The sequence below is a fragment of the Pinus tabuliformis genome, chromosome 8, assembly GCF_031772625.1.
Source record: "Pinus tabuliformis cultivar Carrire ecotype Pingquan chromosome 8, CPIR1, whole genome shotgun sequence".
Classification (NCBI taxonomy): domain Eukaryota; kingdom Viridiplantae; phylum Streptophyta; class Pinopsida; order Pinales; family Pinaceae; genus Pinus; species Pinus tabuliformis.
In genome coordinates, this window is record NC_142294.1 from 1550565090 (window position 1) to 1550575567 (window position 10478).

Genomic DNA, 10478 nt, shown 5'->3' on the forward strand with positions numbered 1-10478 from the left:
GCTGTATGCACAAGTACTAGTTCTTACTGTAGGCTGTCACTTGGTTAGTTGGTGGAAGATCACTAGGAGCTGAAGCCAATTTCTATGGATTCTAGAAGAAGCTCTATATGTGATGAAAGAAAGGAAAGCTTACTGTACAGAGGCTACTCTATTTGCAGAAAGGAAAAGTAGACTGAAATGTAAAACAAACCTAGCAAACCCTACTTAACCAACTAATCCTACTTTTGCAGAAAGAGAGATGAAAAACCATGAAATGAATGCCATTACCTACTCAGGAAGTAAACAACATCTACTCAAGCTATTTCTAGAAGTAAATGAGCCAAAAACATCTTTTTGGATTTTTATGTATTTTTATGTGAAATTGTCATGGATGTAATTTATTTGCTTGTGAATGTGGCAATGATTAGGTGGTGATGGAAGGCGACTTTGGGATTTGCAGAGGTTTAGGATGATTTGGATGGGTCTTAGGAGGTCCTAGGTGGCCTTCTAGAGTCCTTTCCCACAATCGGACTTCAAAAAGAAGCCTACAGGAAAATCTACAAGAGGCTGTAGGGGATCTACAGGAGGTCTACAGGAGGATGCCGAGAGTAGTTTTCGAGGTTTTGAAGGTGGGAAAGTGGGTGGAAAGGTAGCTTAAGGCTAGGATGATGTGTTAAGGTGTCTAGGGTTCACCAAGAGTTATTAGGAGACAAAAAAGATGGTTGGACTTGTTCAAGGAGGAGAGGAAAGTCTATGAAAAAGTGCAAAACATTAAGGCAGATTTGAAATGAACTTTGGGCGACCTGTGGGGCATAGATCAAAGAGAGATTGTGATGGCTGATCGGCTAACATGTTGTGAGGAGAGATTTGCTGCAAGAGAACTGAAAATCAAACAATAAGGTTAAGCAAGCAAGGAAACTAGATACAACAAAAAAACATAATTTTGCATCAAGCTAATCTAAACTTTGACCTAGGAAAGTAAATGCTGAGAAATGGTAAAATGAGGGAAAGCATGGAAGGGAACTTATTGCAAGACAGAAATGAGCATGGTGAAATAGATCTGAAGCAAAGCATTAACCTTTCAACAAACTGCAACACTAGAAATCCTATGGAGAAGGAAAATATGTGCTTTTTGTGGTAGCAAGAGGGTCTTTGCCTCAGTTCATGGTCCCAAAGGGAGGAAAAGAGGCCAAGGCTCAATTGATGGACTTTTTGTATCTTCTTTCTATCATTGTTCAACCTGCTATAGAAAACTCAAATGGAAACAACCTTCTAAATTACCAAAAACAACCTATTCTTAACCAAGAAGGAAATTTATCTAACAACAACTAATTCATAAACTGAAACAAAGCATATAAATACAAAAAAAATAAGATTGACTGCTTGGATTGGGCCCTAACCCAAGAGCTTCAGCTCTTTGAGGTAACTCAGTGCTAACTCAAAAAGGATCTCATCTTTATTGTCAAAATAATAATAGGATTACATGAAATTGTCAACAAAAGTAAGCTCAAAGTTGAGCAGAGCAAAGCTACAACAAAAATTCAAAAATTTGACTAACTTCCTACTGAGGCCCTAGGCCTCTCTACTTATACCACTGAAGCTTCCAATAGCATCCTTAAAATCAGGGAGGCTTGGCTCCCAAAACTTGAGATAAACAGGAGTTATCCTCCACTTGCTCGGCTGCCTCCTAGTGCATTGATTTGGTTGTTTGTGCTCCGAGCTTCATGAAGGAGAATTTGAAGTGGGGAGTCAAAAATGAGGGGGATACCCTCCTATAAATCCTCTCCCTTGTCTTCTTTGAATATTTGCTGCCAATTGTCCATTAAATCTTTGACTTTGTCTCCAAAATTCAACAAAAAATTGCATTAAACAGATATTGGACTCCATGGCATAATAACCAACCCAACTCACTCTAGAAGCATAAATATAATAAAAAAAAACATGCAATAAGCTAAGAGAATGGTGGATTAAACTAAGTTAGGAGGGAAAATGAGCCCATATAATTACCCATTTATGGGGCTCATCACCTACAGAGGTAAATTCTAGATTGCATGGAACAAGCCACAACCGATCAGATCAAGAACACTTGACAGCAAAGGATCCAATTATATCGAGTTTTCAAATCAGGCCAACTCCTTCACTAGGGCAAGTGGTTCACCAAGGACCAAGTTCAGCAAACGTTTCCTCATCTCATGGAGGAACTCAATGCAATGGGGACCATTTCTTCCTAAGGGTGGCAGAATGATCCAGATGGATATTGGTGGCCACCTATCTATTCCACTTGGACCCCCAACACTATCTCTTTCAGTTTTTTGGTTTCCTTAATTGTAGCACAATTTACTATTTTTGGTAGTTTTTTGGGTCGTGAACTTTTGAAGCCGTTTTGAGGTCCTAAACGACATTTTCAGGGAAAACGAAGAGGCCAAAATTACCTAAAATTGGCTTGCCAATTTTTTTTTGGCCTTCTCATAAAGATATTCGAAATGTGGTATTATGATACCCAAACAGCATTCATATGCCAAAGTCATGACCCCGGGAAGTTGATGTACTAATTTACCCAAATGGGGCCCACAGTTTTGGCACTTCATCTCCTAGGGTTAGGTTTTTTCATTGTTTATCAATAATAAATAGGCCTTTAAGCCTCATTGTAACATAGTTTGGAGGCATTTAGCTGCCACATCTCTTCTCGGAGATAAGCTACCATCGCCCGAGCTAGTCTTATTTCCATTATGTTTGTAAGCATATTTTAGTATTTGATATTAATGAAATGAAGTGTTATTTCTACTGCATCGTTGTATTTATGGTTATATTTGTAATTTGTTGCGTTCTTGTTTAAATCTAGATCAGTGTTATTAGAGTAATCTGCACTTTCTCTGTTTTTATTTTCATGTCCCTAATGAGGTTGGAATATAAGGAGTTAGGGCTTGAACTGGTCAAACCTTTGCAAGACCAGCCTCACAAATTCGGACGGCCTCCCATGGCAGATGAAAAGAAAGACGAGGGGGCAAGAGATCCTATCAAAATCTTGCTCGTAGAAGCCCTTGTGCAATAAAGGAACGCGATGATGGAAAATTTTGTCTATATCCTTTAGCGGCTACCCAAGGGCGACGCTTATAATTCCGGTAACTACTCTGGAAGCACCACACCCTTTAAGGTACAAGTTAACTTTGACATTCCCATATTTGAGGGTCAGATAGATGCAGACGTTGTAGATAAATGGTTAATTATGTTAGAAGGATATTTTTCCGTTCATGATTTTTCCATCTAGGAAAAGATCACTTTTGCACTTCTCAAAGTAGCCTCCCATGTCAAGGACTGGTGGGAACCTACAGTGACCAGAAGGATGAAAGTACAAACTCACTATTTTCAGTTGCACGCACTTGGAACTCATTCCATGATGCCACTGAGGAGTAGTACTACCCTGTCAGGAGCTATGAGGATAAATACATAAAGTGGAAAACACTGAGCTAGCGAAGGGACCAAGATGTACCCGAGTTTACCAATGTTTTCCATACCCTTCGCATGAATTTTGGTATTAAGGATTCTGAGAACCATTTGGTTCTCAACTACCATAGCTGCCTACACAGGTTCATCTGGGATGAGATGGGGTTCCTGAACATCTCGTCGCTCGGTACGACATATCAATATGCCATCAAGATTGAGAAAAAGTTTAAATAGAAGAAGCGAGACTGGATCTGCGAATCTGAAGCAAGGGAAAGGTACCCCTAAACCGCAGAACAAACGAAAAAGCTAAGGCAGGGTAACCCAGGATAACCCACCAAAGCCGCAAGCAAAGAATAACACAGTGAAGGTGAAGAAGGACATGGCAAAGTAGTGTGTGTTCCATATGAGATCCACTCACAACACAAGTGAGTGTCGAGCCAAGCAGTCACTGGTGGCCGAGCTAAAGGCTTCGGAATCAGATGCATGTTTCGACTCTGAGTCAGAACTTGACAAGGGGAATGACAAAGGGAAGTAGATTATCGATGCGGATCCCAATTCCACCGTTGCCACCATGAAGATCCAGAAGGAGGAACCTGAAGATCCAAAGGAGGAGGAGCACCTCTTCCACTCCTAGATGTGGATAAAGGGTTCCCTGCTACAGTTCATTATCGATAGCGGGAGCCAAAAGAACCTAATTTCATCAGAGGTCGTGAAGCGGCTAGGCTTACCGACCATATCACATCCACAACTGTACACCATCGGATGGCTTCACTAAGGACGGGATCCTCGTGTGAGCCAGCAGTGCCACCTTCCATATAGCATCAAGCCCTTCATAGATGAGGTATTATGTGACATTGCTCCCCTTGATGTTTTTGATGTGTTATTAGGCCAACCATACTTATGGAAGTGACATTTTGTGTATGAGTCAAGGCCTCGTGCTGTTATTTTTACTTTGGGAAATAAGTTATACAGGATCGCGTAGGTAGCACTGCTTACCGCCATCTCTTTGATTACTGCAAAACAATGCAATAAGCTCATTTCCAAAACCGGGAAATTTGTTTTCCTGATGATACACCCTTAGGAGAGAAGAATATGGTGGCGAAGATATCCAAACAAGGCCCCTCCACATGACAACAACAGATGGACAAGGTCGTGGAGGAGTACGAGGACATATTCACCTCACCCGCAGGGGTGCCTCTACACTGTCAGGTCAAGCACTCCATCGATCTGACCCCAAGTGCAGCGATTCCTGATGGACCAATCTATTAGTGCTCCGTTCTGGAGAACAATGAAATCAAAAGGCAAATTCAAGATCTACTACAGAAAGGTCACATCCAGCCAAGTTCATCGCCCCGTGGGAGCTCGATCGTGTTGGTATCGAAGAAGGATGGGACTTGGAGACTCTGTATTGACTATCGGGTGTTGAACAAGATCACTATTCGGAATAGGTACCCAAACCCACAGATTGACGACCCTCTGGACCAACTGAAGGGGGCAAAATATTTCAGCAAGATTGACTTGAAGTTAGGATATCACGAGGTACCAATCGAACCCTCTGATGTCTGGAAGACTGGTTCAAAGCCACGGTGGGCCTTTTTGAATGGTTAGTTATGCCTTTAGGGTTGATGAATGCTCTTGCAACCTTCATGAGGCTGATGGATGACATCTTGCAGCCATTCACCAACTCATTTGTAGTGGTATACTTGGATGACATCCCAATGTTCAACCAGAGTTGGGAAGAGCACCTCCACCACATCCGACAAGTTCTCCAAACACTGCAGTAACACAAGCTATGTGTCAATTTGGAGAAATGAACTTTTTGCATGACACAAGTTTAGGATCTAGGATACATTATTGATGAACGGGGGTGCATGTGGATCTAGCCAAGATCCAAGTCATCCGAGATTGGCCAACTCCAACCACTTTGACAGAGCTCCGTAGCTTTCTGGGTCTTGCTAATTTCTACAGTAGATTCATGTTGGGATTCTCTCATATCACTTGGACCTTGACTCAAGTCACCAAAGGAGGAGAGAAAGCAAAATTATTTTGGTCTAAATCTCAATAGAAGGTATTCAAAGAGTTGAAACATTGCCTCTGCTCTGCATGAGTGCTCACATTACCATACTTGCAACAACCATTTTAGATCGAGACAGATGCCTCTGACTATGCTATTGGGGTAGTCCTTACTCAACAGAGGCATCCAGTGGCATATCACAGTGAGACACTTTCACACATAGTCTAGAAGTATCCCGCTTATGACAAAGAGATGTATTCCATTGTGAAGGCCTGCTGAAAATGGAAGCATTACATTTTGGGGAAGGAAAAGGTCATCCACACACTGACCCCTATAGTTCATACAGAAACAAGGGAAGTTGCAAAATGATCATCATCAGAAGTGGTCCACATACCTGCAACAGTTCCATTTGAATATGAAGTATAAGAATGGAAGCACTAATAATGTTGTAGATTACCTCAGCCGACCACCAGTCATGGCGTTAACCACCATGCTCAATTCTTGTGGGCACATGACTTCTGCTTGGCCACTTCTCTAGAAAAGCGACCCAGAATTCGGACACACATGCTAGACACTCTTGCAGGGTCATCAAGGTCTAGATTTTCACCTCCAGGATTGCCTATTATGCCACCTGGGACACCTTTGTGTTCCTTCAAGAGAGCGTGCCAAGATGATTTGGGAAGCACACTACAATTGGGCTACTAGGAATTTCAGCATCGAGAAAACAGTGGTAGTACTGCAAAATTATTTCTATTAGCTGAATCTTCGACAAGATGTCGAAAAGTACATCAAATCTTGCACTGCCTGTTCCATTTCCAAACCGACCATCAGGATGCAAGGCCACTATACTCCACTGCCTACCCCTAGTCGACCTTAGGAATCCATCTCCATGGATTACATGTTGGGCATTCCTTATACTAAGCATGGCAATGACTGTGATTTTGTAGTCGTCGACCGATTCTCGAAGATGGCCATTATGGCAGCCTGCAAGAAGAATATCACAGTTGAAGCCACTGCTAAACTCTTCCTTGAATGAGTGTGGGTACACTTTGGGATCCCATAGTCTATCATCTTAGATCAGGACAATAAGTTGCTCAATACATTTTGGTCCAGTCTCTAGTTGATGCTAGATACCAAGCTCACTAAGTCCACAACTTTCCATCCCCAAACTAATGGCTAGACAAAGGTCGTCAACAGGATGATCGTACAAATTATGTGCATCTACAACTCAAAGCATCCACACACATGGGATGAGAGCCTCCCCTATGTCCATCATAGCTACAACCGGGCTCTCCATAGCTCGACCAGCCACAACTCTTTTCAGGTAGGCTTGGGATTCCAGCCACTATGTCCCATTGATGTGGCCATGCCATTTGCAGCTACTCATGTAGATTTGGATGATGTCCAGTCCAAAACTGATAAGAAAAACAACTTCATTGAGCACATTCGACATATCCGCCAACACGTCCATGACATTCTGGAGAAATCAAATGCCATGTACAAGCAGTGACATGATCAAAATTGGGTGCGACACAAGTTTCAGGTGGGTGACAAAGTCTGGTTGCATTTGCGAAAGGAACGCCTTACCAGAGCCTATCGGAAACTGAGACCACTCTGATATGGTCCTTACACCATTACCAAGGTAGTGGGAGACAATGCATTTGAGCTCAGCATTCCCCCATTCCTTGGCTTGCAGCCAGTGTTCCATGTGGACTGCCTTCAACCATACTTCCCACCATTTCTAGACACATGAAACATTGCAGAATAGGTCACACCTACAGAGTTAAATCCAGATTGCATGGAACAAGCCACAACTGGTCAAATCATGGACAGGTAGATCAAGAACACCCAACAACAAAGGATCCAACTATATCGAGTTATCAAAGTAGGCCAACTCCTTCACGAGGTGAAGTGGTAGACCAGGGACCAAGTTCAACAGATGTTTCCTCATCTCATGGAGGAACTCAACGTAATGGGGACCATTGCTTCCTAAGGGGGGAGGAATGATTTGGGTGGATATTGGTGGCCACCTACGCATACTACTTGGACCCCCAATAGTATCTCTTTTAGTTTTTTGTTTTCCTTAATTGTAGCACAGTTTACTATTTTTGGCAGTTTTTCGGGTCCTGAACTTCTGGAGCCGTTTTGAGGACCTAAGCAACGTTTTTAGGGAAAACAAAGAGACCAGAAATGTGCCTAACTGGCTTGCCAATCTATTTTTAGCCTTCTCTTTAAGATCTTTGAAACGAGGTATTATGATACCCAAACAGAGATCGTATCCCGAAATTACGACCCTAGGAAGTTGATGTACCAATTTACCCAAATGGGGCCCACAATTTTTGTGCTTCATCTCCTAGGGTTAGGTTTTTGGATGTTTAGGGTTTTCCATTGTTTCTCAATAATAAATAGGCCTTCGAGACTCATTGTAGCACATTTCGGAGGTATGTAGCCGCCACATCTCTTCTCAAAGATAAGATAACGTCGTACGAGCTAGTCTTATTTTTGTTTTGTTTGTAAGCATATTTTAGTATTTGATATTAATGAAATGAAGTGTTATTTCTAATTCATTGTTGTATTTATGGTTATATCTGTAATTTTCTGCATTCCTATTTAAATCTGGATTAGATGCCGAGGAGAGTGGGAAGTCTGCTTCCCACCACAGTGACGAACAAGAACTGTCAGAACATGGAGGAGGTGATGTCGAGGAGTAGAGCATGCATTTCATCATGAAGAGGTACAAATAGGAATGGATGGGTGGGCAAGAGAATAAGAATATGTCCGATAAGAAGACACATATTGATGCCATGGTACTGACAGAAGGAGATCTCAATGAGATTAGGGACAAGATACAGGACACCACCACGGAGGTGCTACAACAATTTGAGCAGCAATACATGAAGACGTTGGGGAACATCCAAAAGGATCTGTGTGAGATGCAGATCAGGAAAATAGGATTTAAGTGGGTGTCGTGTAGGTGATCGGAGCGCAAGCGAGCCTCACACAAGGAAGTGGTGCAGTAATAGAGATTGAACAGACTCTGGACCTTAGAGTCATTTCTTTTCTAGAGGGGTTAGTCCGTGTTAAATCGAACGAAGATCACTTTGCAATCAACACAGTGAAGGATATGGGACTAAATATTGCTGCGCTGTTGCTCCAAACCCTTCATGCACTGCATCAGGGGGTCTCAGATGAGTTGAAAATCAGAGAACAATGCGCACTCACTGTCGTCAATGAATTTAAAGTCACCAATGAGTAGTGTTTCGTAGAAAAAAATCAGGTGCTGAAGGAACATGAGGAATTGCGGCCATAGTGCCAGTACCTGGTAATAACGATTGAGCATGCCTACAAGTCAATACCTGAGCTAAATATACTAGAGGTTGCAGAGGCCTCAGCCAAAGTGAGGAAATTGGTTGCTGTTGTATGAGCTTCAAAAGAGGAAGTCAGTAACCGCAATTGAATTTGCAATCGATTATGCTACCAGAGGTTCGGAAGCAACATAGAGTAGTAATTACGGAAGGCATGACTATGGTGGACACCGCAGTTAATGACTGCGTGTCGATGTTTGATGTCACAATGGAGCTATTGAAGAATATGGAGGAGGACCTGAACTTGCAAAAGTTGAACATGGATGTTCAAGAAATGTAGTGACATTATGATGAGGTCCAAGTGACTATGCACACTTTGGTTCCAGTTCAACGCCTCACCAAGCTACAAGAGGGAAAGAAGTTGCTTATGCAGCTGGATGAATTATAGAGGAAGGAGGCCTTGTTGAAGGCCGGATTGCAGTTGTGGCTAGAGGAAGCATGCCAGCTTTACTCTGTCACTCCACGAGAAGCTCAAAGGATTACAAAATACATAGAGAACCATGCCCCTCCTAATGGAGGGGCCAACAACTTAAAAATTGGTCGAAGAAGTACAACAAGTAGTGGTGCAAAGCACTATAGAAGTTGCAGTAATATAGGTTGAGATGGGAGATCTTCATAGCAAGATCGCGGTGCCAGCTGAGTGACTCGAGGGCGAGTCACGATATTTGTGTTGGGGGCTTGTTGGGATAGGGTCCCTAGGGGTAGTTTTGGGGTTGATTTAACCCAATTTGTAAGAGTTTGTAAAAAGAATGTAAAGTCGTAGTGATATGTGGATGCAGAGCGCATAGATAGATAGGAGTAAAAAGGGTTTTAGCCTTCATTTTTTATCAGTTTTGAAGACTCACCCGTGATCTAGGGGGCATGGTATTTTATTAGGAAAGCTATAAAGAGTTTAGTGTTAGTGAGACTTGGAGATAAATCTTAATAGAAATTGGGGTATGTTGAAGGGTTTTTCCAGAAGTGCTAAGGAAAGAAGGCTCTGTTTCCTATGCTTAAGTGAAGAAGGGAAGGCTCTTGGAGCTGAGTGCACAAGAGGACTCAGTAGAGTCCGCAGTTGAGTGTGCATACCCCTACAGCTGTGTGCATAGGGTAGAAATCTGTAATCAGTGAATTGAAGATCAATAAAGATAGTTTTTTGAAGAATTACTGAATATTTCCATTGAACATGTTTATGTATATGTTATTGATTAATGCTATGCTTTATGAAATGTTGAATGAATACTATGTGAATTCACTAAATATGTCTTAATAATATATGAAATGAATGGTTATCCACTTCCGCGAAGTTAGAAGCTATTTCTCTTATGTTTTCTGACGAATTAAGTAGATTTACATGAAATCTGATCTAGGGTTGCTTGTTGATGTGTGAAAGTAGGTAAATCGACTGTTTAATGTCCACAAGGACTTATTGTAGACCTACGCGAAGGTCTAGAGGCAACTTTAACTTAGTTACAGTAAAGAGCCATAGAATTCTATCGATGTGCGTGGAAGTAGATCTAAGGCGCTAAAAGACATCACATTAGTTTGTGGATGCAAAAACTTAGTTCTTGCATCCCCAAATACTGCTTCGGGTGAGACTGCAATTTGCACTACACAAGTTGTTTCCGAAAGGGCCAGCAATGTAGCGTTTTGTTGGTTGGCGCAATTGACTCTGAACCTGGGCTAGGACCCCTTAA